Source organism: Sus scrofa, chromosome 6 (genome assembly GCF_000003025.6).
Source record: "Sus scrofa isolate TJ Tabasco breed Duroc chromosome 6, Sscrofa11.1, whole genome shotgun sequence".
Taxonomy (NCBI): Eukaryota; Metazoa; Chordata; class Mammalia; order Artiodactyla; family Suidae; genus Sus; species Sus scrofa.
In genome coordinates this window covers 56,096,592-56,110,242 of record NC_010448.4, presented here as the reverse complement: position 1 = coordinate 56,110,242, position 13,651 = coordinate 56,096,592, and the positions used below count along the sequence as shown (strand labels likewise).

The window sequence follows — 13,651 nt, the reverse complement described above, 5'->3', positions numbered from 1 at the left end:
GCCAAGATGGAGTCCAGCGCAAAGGATCCTGGGAGGTTGGTCCTCTCCTCCCTCCTGCGGGCCCCTCCTAAATCCTCCTGCTTAGGCTTCAGCACCTGTTCCTTATCAGGGCTTCCTGTTGTGAGTCAGCTGGTGCAGGCGGCTATTATTGCGCTTGGCCAGGGTGGGCGGTTTCAGTCAGTGGTCCCCTAACAACTGCCCCCTGAAAGCAGGTACTCCTTGGGCATCAGGGCAGAGGTCTCTCTCTTCCGTAACTGCTTCCTGGTGGGAGTGGGTGCTGCCCTGCCTACCCAAGTAGACGTCTCTTTCCACCTGATCTAAATGCAACCCACACCCGAAACCAGCTTCCACCCTGGGAACAACCGTTCAGCCTGTAACTGTTGGGAGATAAACCTTGTAAGCTGTTTGGAACCGACAGGGGCCCAACAGGAGGCTTTCCAGGATGGGGGCCCGCAGGACCCGGACAAAGAAGGCAAAATGTGGGGAGAGGGCTGGGCGGGGTGTGTGTGTGTGACTTTCTTCTGATTGGCTGGTGATGCGCCAACTGGGCGGGGCTCCAGGCACCTCGTGCTCAGCCAGACGCCACTACCCTCCAGGGGGTGCTGGGGGTCCCAGTTCCCCTCTGACCGCTACTCAACCTCTGTCCCCTGGTGCCAAATAGAAATACAGAGACAGAGTTTGGGGTGACGTGGAAAATAGTAGCATTTATTGCTTTGCCAGGCAGAGGAGGCCACAGCAAGCTATGTCCTCAAGACGCTGCCCCCCTAGGGGAGCGAATAGGAGGGGGGTTTATGGTTTGGGAGTGGAAAACGGCTGCAGATAAGGATCCGGGTAGATGCAAGCTTGCATTCTTCTTCGAGCTGCCTTCTGCGCTTCCCGGACTGGTTCTGGAGGTCGGTCGTTGAGTTATCATACTGCCATCTTCTTTCTGGAAGGAAGCCGCTTCCATCAGGTAGTGAACGACTTCCATTTGTTGGGGGGTTTAGCTCTGCAGAAGAGCTCAAAGCTATCGTTATGTACTTTCCTTGAGGAGGAACCAGGACCCTGGTTATACTATGGTTTCTTCACGACTCCTCCTGGTCTCTGCATCCCCTTCCTTCCCTGATTAGCTAGTGTTTGAACCTGGCCTTTGGAACTCAGGGAAGGGCATGAAGGCTGAAGCTAATTCCCCTAAAAACAGGAAGTGGGGGACACAGAAAGGCTTGTGTGCCCAGGAGCCTCATAGGGCCCTGCTTGGTTTCTTTTTTTTTTTTTCTTTTTTGTCTATTGTCTTTTTAGGGTCACACCCACGTCATATGGAGGTTCCCAGGCTAGGGGTCGAATTGGAGCTGTAGCCGCCGCCTAGGCCACAGCCACAGCAACGCCAGAGCCAAGCCTCATCTGTGACCTACACCACAGCTCACAGCAACACAGGCTCCTTAACCCACTGAGCAAGGCCAGGGATCGAACCCGCAACCTTATGGTTCCTAGTCGGATTGGTTTCCACTGCGCCATGACAGGAACTCCTTGGGTTCATTTTGAATGACCTGGATGATTCTGAGGATCACTGGTCAGGTCCTTCAGTGGGGCACTCACTTGGGCATGCAGTTTTTGAAAAAATGTCATCCTTCTTGGAGTTCCTTGGTGGTCTAGTGGTTAAACGATCTGGAGCTGTCACTGCTTTGGTGCAGGTCCCTTCCACGGAGGTATAGGGAAGCCCTCCGGCATCTCCTCTTGGTCGTGGTTGGGAGAGACTGGCTCTGCTGTACGCCAGGCTCCTTCCCAAATCCCACAGCCCTAGCCTCCAAGTTTCAATTCCTTTTCTAAAGGAAGCTTAACTGAGATTCAAGCAATAAAATGGATACAGAAAAGATTCAGCTGTTGCCATGCCTGGTCCTGAGGCCATGAATCAATATAAAAAGAACCAAGATAAAGGAAGCCTTTAAGGCATGAATAGTATGCAGGTCAGATACACACATCACTACCAACTCTTAATTGCAGCGAATTTTATTATATAGTTACTATTTTCATGTAAGTAACAGCATAACCCCCAAAAAAGAAAGAAATAGCACACCCACATACTTAAAAGAATTACACAAGTTTCCAACCCTTGTTAACGTTTTGGTGGATATTCTGATATTTTTGTGTGCGTGTGTTCATGAACTCTTGGCAGGGGTTGTTTTGTTTTGTTTGGCCATGCCCACAGCATGTGGAAGTTTCCAGGCCAGAGATGGAACCCTCACCACAGCAGCACCGAACTGAACTCTTAATCACTAGGCAACGAGGGACCTCCCTAGTGGGGTTTTGTTTGTTTGTTTTTGCTTTTTTGGTGAAAATGGACTCCTACCAGCCGTTGGTCTTCAAAACTGGCTCTCGAGTGACTTTTTTTGCAAGATGTTTTCACACGTGTATAACAGAACGTTCAAGAAGAATCATTGCAATCTGTTTCTGCTCAAGCCCCAAAGCTATAGATGCCAGTGAAGGCAGAATCCGAAGTGGGACCATCCGTGCATGACTTAGAGAAGCCAGAAACCCAACCTTCCCTTCCGTGGTCCATTCTCCGCCCCCCACCCCCCGACCTGTTGCTGAAATCAGAAGTGTTTTGTTTTCATGGGTGTATTTGCAAGAGCTCTTGGCTTGAGGTGGGTTCATCCGCTCTTCACCGCAGGAGTGGAGAGGGTGATGGTTTCTCACTTCGAGCCTCAAGGGGAAAAGCTCCAACTGGACCCCTCACAGCTCTTAACATGGGGAGAAGGGCAGGACCCAGAGAGGGATGGGATCTCACTCATGTGTGAAATGTCTCAAGGGCTCAGGATTGGGCTAACAGCTCAGAGATGTTCTGGGACAGCCTGGAGGGGGGAGAGGAGGGAAAGAATGAAGAAAGGGAGGGAAGGGGGAGGGAGAGTGGAAGAGAGTCTGAATCAGGTGTCTTATAGCCTTTCCACGAGCGCCACCTGGAGGTGGGAGGTGAACCCTGCGGCGAGGAGCTGGACACGATGGACGCACCCCGCAAAGACAGAGCGTTCTCCTTCCCAGACTTCCTGGAGGAGATGCCAACTTCAGGTGAGAAAAGAGCAGCCTGGGGGCTGGGCGGGGATGAGGAGCAGTAGCTCTGGGTGGGGATGTGAATAAAAAGCTGACAGTGCCCAGTGCAGCTGCAGGCGACTTGCCAAAAGCATTGCAATTACTGAATTGAATTTTTCCCCCTTGCAAATGATTAAAAAAAAAATAGTACTGAGTCTTAATTAAAATGACTATAAACGTCATGAGAGGCGGTCCGGCTGTGGTGCAGCTGGTTATGGACGGCATTGTCTCTGTGGGAGCCTGGGTTTGATTCCCAGCACAGTAAGGTTAAGGGTCTGGCGTTGCCATGGTGGTGGCTTAGGTTGCACCTAGTTCCAAGATTCATTTCTTGGCCTGGGAACGTCCTCATATGCCAGGGGGTACAGCCAAGAAAAAGAAAAAGTCATGAGATTTGCCTTGAGGTCCCCCAAGGGCACAGGTCAAAAATGAGACCTGTTAAGGTGGATATGGGAGTGGCTCAGGAGGTGAGAAAAAACTCGTTTTCTAAATCAGTGTAATTATCACCCCTTTACAATGCACATGCTTAAACTCTAGTTTGGGGGACTGGTTTGGGGGACTTTCTCAGTTTTAGCCCTGAAATATTCATGTCCTGGGAAATTCCTCATTCCCATATCCTGAGAACCTCCCCTCATCCCCCCATCCCAGGAAAACGGGGATGGTTTCGGGATGGTTTGTACCGCCTACAACATCCTCTGAGACATCTGTCTCTCCATGATGTGGACACAGCCCTGGAGGTTTTTTTGGTTTTTTTTTTTTTTCATTCTTACTCAGCTTTTTTTTTTAAAAGTGAAGTATAGTTGATTTACAACATCGTGTTAGTTTCAGGTGTACAGCAAAGTGATTCAGTTATTTTTTTCAGACTATATTCCGCTATCACTTATTATAAGATACTGAATATAATTCCCTGTGCTCTACAGGAAATCCTTGTTGCTTATCTCGTTTATGTATAGTAGTTTTAATCTATTCATCGCATTCTCCTAACTATTCCCTCTCTCCTTCTCCCCTTTGATAACCATGAGTTTGTTTTCCATGTCTGTGAGTCTGTTGCTGTTTTATAGATAGATTCATTTGTATTCTTTCTAGATTCTACATATAAGTCATATCATATGATACTGGTCTTCCTCTGACTTCACTTAGTATGACAATCTCTAGGTCCATGCATGTTGCTTCAATGGCAATATTTCAATCTTTTTTAGGACAGTAATATTCCTATATATATAGGAATATATAGGAAAATTGCTATATATAGATATAGATATTAAGCCAGTCATCTGTTGATGGGCAGTTGGGTTGCTTCCTTGTCTTGGCTATTATAAATAGTGCTGCTGTGAGCATTGGGGTGCATGTATCTTTTTTTTTTTTTTTAGGGCCACACCTGCGTCATATGGAAGTTCCCAGGCTAGGAGTCCAGTCAGAGCTACATGTGCCAGCCTATACCACAGCCACAGTAATGCCAGATCCGAGCCATATCTGCGACCTACGCCACAGCTCATGGCAACGCCAGATCCTTAACCCACTGAGCAAGGCCAGGAATTGAACTCGCAACCTCATGGTTCCTAGTTGGATTCATTTCTGCTGCCCCACGACAGGAGCTCCTGCGTGTGTCTTTTTGAATGAGCGTTTTCATTTCTTTCAGATACATGCCCAGAATGGGATTGCTGAATCATGGTAGCTCTGTTTTTAGTTTTTTCAGGAAACTCCATACTGTTTTCGATAGTGGCTGTACACGATTTAAATTTCCAAGAGTATCCAAAGGTTCCCTTTTCTCCACACCCTTTCCAGCATTTATTATTTGTAGACTTTTTTGATGGTGGCCATTCTGACGTGTGAAGTCACGTCACTGTGGTTTTGATTTGTATTTCTCTAGTGATGAGCCACGTTGAGCATCCTTTCCTGTGTCTGCTGGCCATCTGAACGTCTCCTCTAGAAGAATGTCTCTTTAGGTCTTCCGCCCATTTTTTGATTGGATTGTTTGTTTTTCAATATTTTTTTCTTTTTAGAGCTTCGCCTGCAGCATATCGAAATTCCCAGGCTAGGGGTCAAATCAGAGCTGCACTGCTGGCCTGCGCCACAGCCACAGCAATGCAGAATCCAAGCCGAGTGCCTGTCACCTGCACCACAGTTCATGGCAATGCCAGATCCCTAACCCACCAAGGGAGGCCAGGGATTGAACCCTCATTCTCATGGATGCTAGTCAGGTGTGTAACTCACAGAGCCACAAGGGGAACTCCCATTTTTTCAATATTAAGTTGTTTGAGCTATTTGTCTATTTTGGAGATTAACCTCCTGTTGGTCTCATTGTTTGCAAATATTCTCCCTTATCTGTAGGTTGTCTTTTAATTTTGTTGATGTGCAAAAGCTTTGAAGTTTCTCTAGGTCCCATTTGTTTATTTTTGCTTTGATGTCTTTCGCCTTGGGAGACAAATCTAAGAAAATATTGCTACAATTTGTGTTTTGCCTATGTTCTCTTCTAGAAGGTTCATGGTGTCATGTCTTATGTTTGGGACTATAAACCAAATTGAATTTATTTTTGGGAATGGTGTAAGGGTTTTTTTTTATTTTTTATTTTTTTGTCTTTTTGCCATTTTCTTGGGCCGCTCTCATGACATATGGAGGTTCCCAGGCTCGGGTCGAATCAGAGCCATAGCCACTGGCCTACACCAGAGCCACAGCAACGTGGGATCCGAGCCATGTCTGCAACCTACACCACAGCTCACAGCAACCCCGGATCCTTAACCCACTGAGCAAGGCCAGGGATCGAACCCACAACCTCATCGTTCCTAGTCAGATTCATTAACCCCTGTGCCACGACGGGAACTCCAGGGGTTGTTCTAACTTCACTGATTGACATGCAGCCCTCCATCTTTCCCTAAACCACTTCTTGAAGAGACTATCTTTTCTATAGTGTATATTCTTGCCTCCTTTGTCAAAGATTAATTGACCGTAGGTGTGTGGGCCTGTTTCTGGGCTCTCTATTCTGTTCCGCTGATCTGTTATGCCTGTTCTTGTGCCAGCACCATGCTGTTTTGTTTTGCTTTGTTTCGTTTCTGAAGAAAAAGTAGTTTATTTTTTTAATTGTTATTTCCACAATACAGTTTTTTTCCCACTGTACAGCATGGTAACCCAGTTATACATACATGTACACATTCTTTTTTCTCACATTATCATGCTCTGTCATAAGTGATGAGACTTAGTTCCCAGTGCTACAGAGCAGGACGTGCTGTTTTGATAACTGTAGCTTTGTAGTATATTCTCAGGTCTGGGAGGGTTATGCTTCTAGCTTTGTTCTTTTTCCTGAGGACTGCGTGGGTGCCTTCCACGTCCTCCTACTTTGCAGTCTTCATCCCTCCCCTCATCCCAAGTCCTGAAGATTTTTAACAAAACTTTTGTAGCTCCTGTAACCCCAAACTTATATCCGACCCTGTCTGAAAACAAAGGACTGTCCTTACCCTGCAGTTCTGGGGCTCTCCCCTGCCATGTCCCATGTGGAAGACACAAGTTAAGAAGGCAATGTGACCAGAGTTCCCGTTGTGGCAAAGTGGAAATGAATCTGACTAGGAACCGTGAGGTTGTGGGTTCGATCCCTGGCCTTGCTCAGCGGGTTAAGGATCCGGTGTTTCCATGAGCTGTGGTGTAGGTCACAGACATATCCTGGATATGGGGTGGCTGGGGCTGTGGCATGCGCCGGCAGCTACAGCTCCAGTTCAACCCCTAGCCTGGGAACCTCCATATGCTACGGGTGCAACCCTAAAAAGCAAGCAAGCAAGCAAGCAAGCAAGAAAGAAAGAAAGAAAGAGAAAGAAAGAAAGAAAGAGAAAAAGAAAGAAAGAGAAAAAGAAAGAAAACAATTTGATGGACTACACTTGCTACCGCATTCGTGATTTTAGAAGATAAAGTCAGGAAATCATTAAAATTGGTGACTTAACTATAGTACTTTAAGGAGGATAAATGCCGAGAAATTGTCCATAAATGAGATCTTAAATTAGGGTCATTGATTTTAATACTATTCATCAGGACTCTTGGATCAGAATGAAATGCCTTCTCAGACTAGTTTAGAGGCAAAGGACTTTGCTGGGTTGTTTGGGGCTTTGGGGTTTTTTTTGCTTTGGCTCAGAAGGTCCCCAGCAGGGCTGAATAAGAGAACTGCAAGAAGGGAAGGGATGCTGTGTTTTGGAAGCAATTAGGAGCCAAAAACACAAGCTGGAGGCACACTCCGTCTCCTTTTCCTGATGCTCTGAGTCATCTTCGTGTTTTTCACTGAAGACAGGCTTCCTCCACATGGTGAGGCAGATGGGCCCCAAGCTCCGAGGAGAGTAGCTTCTGAGGCAAGAGGAGCAGAGGGGCACGGATGAGCCCCGCTGTGACTTCAGTGCTTTGTCCACCAGGGGCGGGGCAGCTCAGGAAGGGAAGCAAAGTGAGTTCCCCTGCAGAGGCCCCAGTCCAAGGGGCTTCTGCTTGCAGCTGGGATGCAAGCAGGGCCGGCTTTGTGGGCGTGCAGCCTGGGCACAGTGGACCTCACAGTTCTTGGGGTCTGTGCTCTGCAGTCACCATCGCGAAGTTCCTAATGGGGACTCTGTGTTTTGTTGGTAAATTCTGACGGGAGAGCGGAGCGGATGCTGAGGACTTGGAGGTGAGGCTCCTGCACCTCCTGGCCTCCTGCTGCCTCCCTAGGTCCCTGTATTAATCTGTTCAGGCTGCTTTAACCAAATCCCACAGACTGGGCAGCCAACACAGCAGAAAGCTGTGCTGTCCCAGTTCTGGAGGACAGACGTCCAAAGTCCACATTTGTTGTGGGGGGAGGGTGTTGGTTCCTTGCGTTTCACGCCTCTCTCCTGACTTCTGGTCATTCTCTGGGAAGCTTTGGCAGTTCTCAGCTTATAACCACAGCACCCCAACTTCTGCCTTCATCTTTTTTTTTTTTTTTTGGTCTTTTTGCCATTTCTAGGGCCACTCCCGCAGCACATGGAGGTTCCCAGCCTAGGGGTCTAATCAGAGCTATAGTCACCGGCCTACACCAGAGCCTCAGCAACAGGGGATCCGAGCCGCGTCTGTGACCTACACCACAGCTCAAGGCAACGCTGGATCCTCAACCCACTGAGCAATGCCAGGGATTGAACCCGCAACCTCATGGTTCCCAGTCGGATTCGTTAACCACTGCTCCACAACGGGAACTCCTGCCTTCATCTTCAGACGATGCAGCGCCCTCCCTGTGCGTGTCTCTGTGTCCACATTCCCCCGTTTCCCAAGGACCCAGCCACATGGGACGCAAGCTTGTCTTGCTCCACAATGACCTCATCCTTTTAATGAATGTGCAGTGACCCCTCTGCATCTAAGTCCACGTTCTGGGATACTAGGGGGTTTGGGACTTAAAGGTATGGATTTGGGCGGGGGGCGGTGAGGGGACAAAACGCAGCCCACGAGAATGTGTGTTGTGTGTGATTGCATGTGTGTAGAGGCTCTGGGTAGTTCTTTTGGTGGATGTCTTACAGGATCACGTGTGTGTGCGTGTGTGTGTGTGTGTGTGTGTGTGTGTGTGTGTGATGGACAAAATGTTGGTGTCCTCCTGAAATTCATGATGTTGAAGCTCTAACCTCCAGCGCGGTCGTATGTGGAGGCGGGACCTCCAAGGAAGTCGGTAGCGCTAAGTGAGGTCGTAAGGGTGGGGCTTTGATCCACAGGATGAGTGTCCTGTGGACGAAAGGTCACGTGAGGACACAGGGATCAGGGGGCCATCTGCAAGCCAGGGGGACGGCTCTCAACCAGAGACTCTACTGGCCACCTCCTTGCTCTTGGGCTTCTAGCCTCCAGAGCTGAGAAAACACCCATCTGTGGTTTAAAGCATCCAGTCCTTGGAGTTCCCGTCGTGGCACAGTGGTTAACGAATCCGACTAGGAACCATGAGGTTGTGGGTTCAATCCCTGGCCTCACTCAGCGGGTTAAAGATCATGGTGTTACCGTGAGCCGTGGTGTAGGTCGAAGACACAGCTTGGATCCTGAGTTGCTGTGGCTGTGGTGTAGACCAGCGGCTACAGCTCCCATTAGACCCCTAACCTGGTGAACCGCCATATGCACCAGAAGCGGCCCTAGAAAAGACAAAAAATAAATAAATAAATAAATAAAGCATCCAGTCCTTGGTATTGTATTGCAGCAGGTGAAGGAGACTAATACACTGTGTGTGTGTGTGTGTGTGTGTGTGTGTGTGTCTGTGTGTGTCTGTGTGTCTGTATGTGTGACTTCAGAGAGCCGAGCCCCGACTCCAATTTATCATGTTCGCCGTCCATGTAAATCCAGAGCCTGGCTCCTCTTTCCCTTCCTCCAAGCATCCTGACCACTCTCTGTCCTTTCCTTTCCGTCCTCCCCTTGAGTCCTCCGGCCCAACACACACGCGTGTGCACGCACACACAAACACAGTTATATTTGTAGATGCAAATGCACACACAGACTGAGGGCAGAGAGACAGACACGCCTGAGGGAGAAAGAGAGGACGTGGGAGAATCAGGGATGGGCTAGGGCCCCAAGGGTCAGGAAGCCTCTCGGCTTTTGGCCCCCCATCCCCTGGCTCCACTCACTGTCTTTCAATGTATTTAATATTGATGCGACTCAGTCAGCAAAGGCAAAGCCACAAGCTGCAGAGCTTGCTAGGAAACAGGCCCCCTCCAACATGCAGAACTCTTTCCAAAGAGATGCTGGCTGGGCCCCTCCCTTGGGCAAACCCATGCCAGCTGGAGGACGTATGACCTCAGAGGCGCAGCAGGTCAAAGATGGAGAGGACCCCATTAACCATCCCATCTTGCTTTTCCAGATCCAAAAGCTGTGAAAGTGGTTTAAAAAAAAAGTCCCAGAGTTCCCTTTGTGGCTCAGTGGAAACAAATCTGACTAGCATCCATGAGGACACAGGTTCGATGCCTGGCCTCGCTCAGTGGGTTAAGGATCCGGCGTTGCCATGAGCCACAGTATAGGTCACAGACGTGGCTCGGATCCCGAGTTGCTGTGGCTGGGGTGTAGGCTGGCAGCTACAGCTCCGACCCTAGCCTGGACCCTCCATATGCCACAGATGTGGCTCTAAAAACATAACAACAACAAAGTCCCCTCTTGCACTCTAGAACATGATGTATTTCCTGGCTTAGTTCAATTCTTATTCGGGTGATTCATTCAGATTTTTAAAAATATGGGTCTAGGACAGGGGTTGGCAAACTACGCCCCCATGGCTTCTGTTTGTAAATAAAGTTTTATTAGAACACAGCTGCACCTGTTTGTGGATTAGCCATAGCTGCCCTCAGGTTGCAAAAGCAGAGACGCATAGTCTCAACAGAGATCCTACGGCTCACAAAGGCTGAAAATATTGCCCTCTGGTCCTTTTCAGAAAGTTTGCTAACCTCTGGCCTGGATTTTAGATCAGATCCACTGCTGCTTCTTTGGAAAAAAAAATCCCTTTGATTCTATCTGATATCCCTCTGCTTTGTCTCTGGATGTTCTGTTTATCATGTAGATACGGTTTTTGGATGGAAAGGTGCTAAACCACATCCTCTGTTTTTATTCCTGATAGCGCGGGCATGCATTAACCAAAGATAAGACTTGGAGGTTTTCTTCTTTATGTATTAGTTGTGATCGTTGTATGAGTAGAAACTTGGCTTCTCCAACTATTTGGTTGTCCTGAGGTACAGGTTATACGTGAAAGGCAGTCCCACTCTTGGGCAGATATCAGGACCAAACTTTCCTTGAAAAATGTACATGCACCTATCATTCACTGCGGCGCTATTCACAATAGCCAAGACATGGAAACAACCTAAATGTCCATTGACAGATGAATGGATTAAGAAGATGAGGTACATATATATGGTATGTGGTATATATAATGGAATACTACTCAGCCATGAAAAAGAGCAAAATAATGCCATTTGCAGCAACATGGATGGAACTAGAGTCCCTCTAATTGAGTGAAGTAAGTCAGAAAGAGAAAGACAAATATCATATGATATCACTTATATCTAGACTCTAATATATGGTACAAATGACCCTTCCACAGAAAAGAAACTCATGGACTTGGAGAACAGACTTGTGGTTGCCGAGGGGGAGGGAAGGGAGTGGGGTGGACTGGGAATGTGGGGTTAATAGATGTAAACTCTTGCATTTGGACTGGATAAGCGATGAGATCCTGCTGTATAGCACAGGGAACTATGTCTAGTCACTTATGATGGAGCCTGATGGAGGATAGTGTGTGAAAAGAATGTACATATGTGTGTGACTGGGTCACTTTGTTGTACAGTAGAAATTGACAGAACACTGTAAACCAAATATAAAGGAAAAAATTAAAATCTTTTTTTTTTTTTTTGTCTTTTTGCTATTTCTTTGGGCCGCTCCCACGGCATATGGAGGTTCCCAGGCTAGGGGTCAAATCAGAGCTGTAGCCACCGGCCTATACCAGAGCCACAGCAACGCGGGATCCGAGCCGCATCTGCAACCTACACCACAGCTCACGGCAATGCCGGATCGTTAACCCACTGAGCAAGGCCAGGGATCGAACCTGCAACCTCATGGTTATCCTAGTCGGATTCGTTAACCACTGCGCCACGATGGGAACTCCAAAATCATTTTTAAAATTAAAAAAAAAAGTGAAAGGCAGGAGAAATGCTTGTATTGTTCCCTCTGCGTTTAAAATGTGAGCTTCTGCATTGCTGTGGCTGTGGTGTAGGCTGGCAGCTGTAGCTCCGATTGGACCCCTAGCCTGGGAACCTCCATATGCCGTGGGTACGGCCCTAAAGAGCCAAAAAAAAAAAAAAAAAAGCAAGAATAAAATGTGAGCTGTATTTCTAGCATCTTCCAAAAGTGGTCAATAATATCTTTTTCTAAATTGATCCAGTAAAGAGAAGCTTCCCCCCCTTACCTCTTTGGCAGATAGTCTGCGACGCTGTGAGCCTAGACTTGTCACTATCAGCCCCAGACTCAAAGAAACAGCTGGTCTGAATAATAATGATAGCACAGAAATAGAAATAGACAAGAGATGCAAAGAAAAAATGGCATTTGAGTATGTGGATATAGTTGAGGACGTCTCTAGCTGGTTTTTTTTTTTTCCTTAGTTTGGCTATGTGATTCCATTTCATCCTCCCTCCCTCCCTCCCCTCCCCCCTTCTTCCCTCCCCCCTTCTCTTCTTCTGGTTTTTAAGACTTTTCAGGGTAGGTTTTTCCTTTTGTCATTTCCATCCAAGTGTCTGAACACGCCAGCAATGGAAGGTGGTGCAGGTGAAACAGACATTATCATATTTCATCCATTTGAAGGCACAACTCAAGTGAGGAAAGAACAAGCCTTTCCGGAACCGGAACCGGAACTGGGACGATTGGTGATCCAGATGGAAAAATGAGATCTTTACCCTCCTTCCTTGAGAGAAATTAACTTCAGATGGATCAAATATGAAAAACAAAACTTTTTAAACTTCTAATTTAGAAGAACATATGCGGGGCACATTTCTCGTATGAAGCTTCGAGACACAAAGATATTTCTCAAAATAGAAACAAAAAGATGAATTACTTAGAGTAGCTAATATTAAAAGATGCAAAGAAAAATTAATATGAGTCATAGATTTTTTGTTGGTTGTGGTCTTTTGGTCTTTTTAGAGGCAGCACCCGTAGCATATGGATGTTCCCCGGCTAGGGGTCAAGCCAGAGCTATAGCCACTATTCTACACCACAGCCACAGCAATGCAGGATCTGAGTCACATCTGCAACCGACACCACAGCTCACGGCAATGCCGGATCCTTAATCCACTGGATCGAGGCCAGGGATTGAACCCTCATCCTCATGGCTGCTAAGTCAGGGTCATTAACTGCTGAGCCACAGCGGGAACTCCCTGAGTCACAGATTTATAGGAGATATTTGCCATATATGGCTTACAAAGGAAAAGTGTGCCTACTATTTAATTAGGCCCTTTAAATCAGTAAGGAAGCAATTCAGAAAAAAAGCAAACAATGGCTAGATACCATCAATCCACAGATATGAAACCGCCAATGCTCTTTGAGGAAGCCCCAGACCGACCACTCCTGTTCCTGACTCACGGCTGTTTGCTTTCTTCAAGGAGGAACAAGTCGGTCGGGAAGCCACGCTGTAGCCAAGGCTTTTAAAAATACCAAAAGACTGTGGCGGAGCCAGAGGGCACGACTCACCAGATGAGAAACAGCCTCACCAGCCGCAAGGTGAAGTCTTTGGAGAAGGTATATGTTGACCTGATCAGAGGCTCAAAGGGAAAGAATCTCAGAGTGAAAAGATTCAGATGCCCGCCAAGACGATGAGAACAACTCCAAGAAAAACTCCCTGTGGTGAAGGTACTAAGACGGGATCGTTTCCAGGTGAGGCTCCACAAGCAACGCAGTGACCTGTGCAGCCCTTGCGAGGCTGTTTCGGCACATCACGTCCATCGGTACGGAGCCAGGGGTCGAGGCTGAAGTCACCACTGCAGATGCTCAAGTCCAACTTTTTAGTAAATTGATACCAGTTGTGAAAGAAAGAGAAGGCAGGCAGGCAAGCAGGCAGGCAGAGAGAGAGAGAGAGAGAGAGAGAGAAACCCGCCATGGCCAATAATCCTCATTCATAATC

General features: G+C 47.5%; 1 long non-coding RNA gene across 1 annotated transcript; it reads left to right on the top strand.

Moving 5' to 3' along the window:
• LOC110261038 lies at nucleotides 1–13,600 on the top strand. The gene is made up of 3 exons (XR_002344777.1): nucleotides 1–952; nucleotides 2,916–3,042; nucleotides 13,134–13,600. It is a non-coding gene; the product is annotated as an uncharacterized LOC110261038 (long non-coding RNA).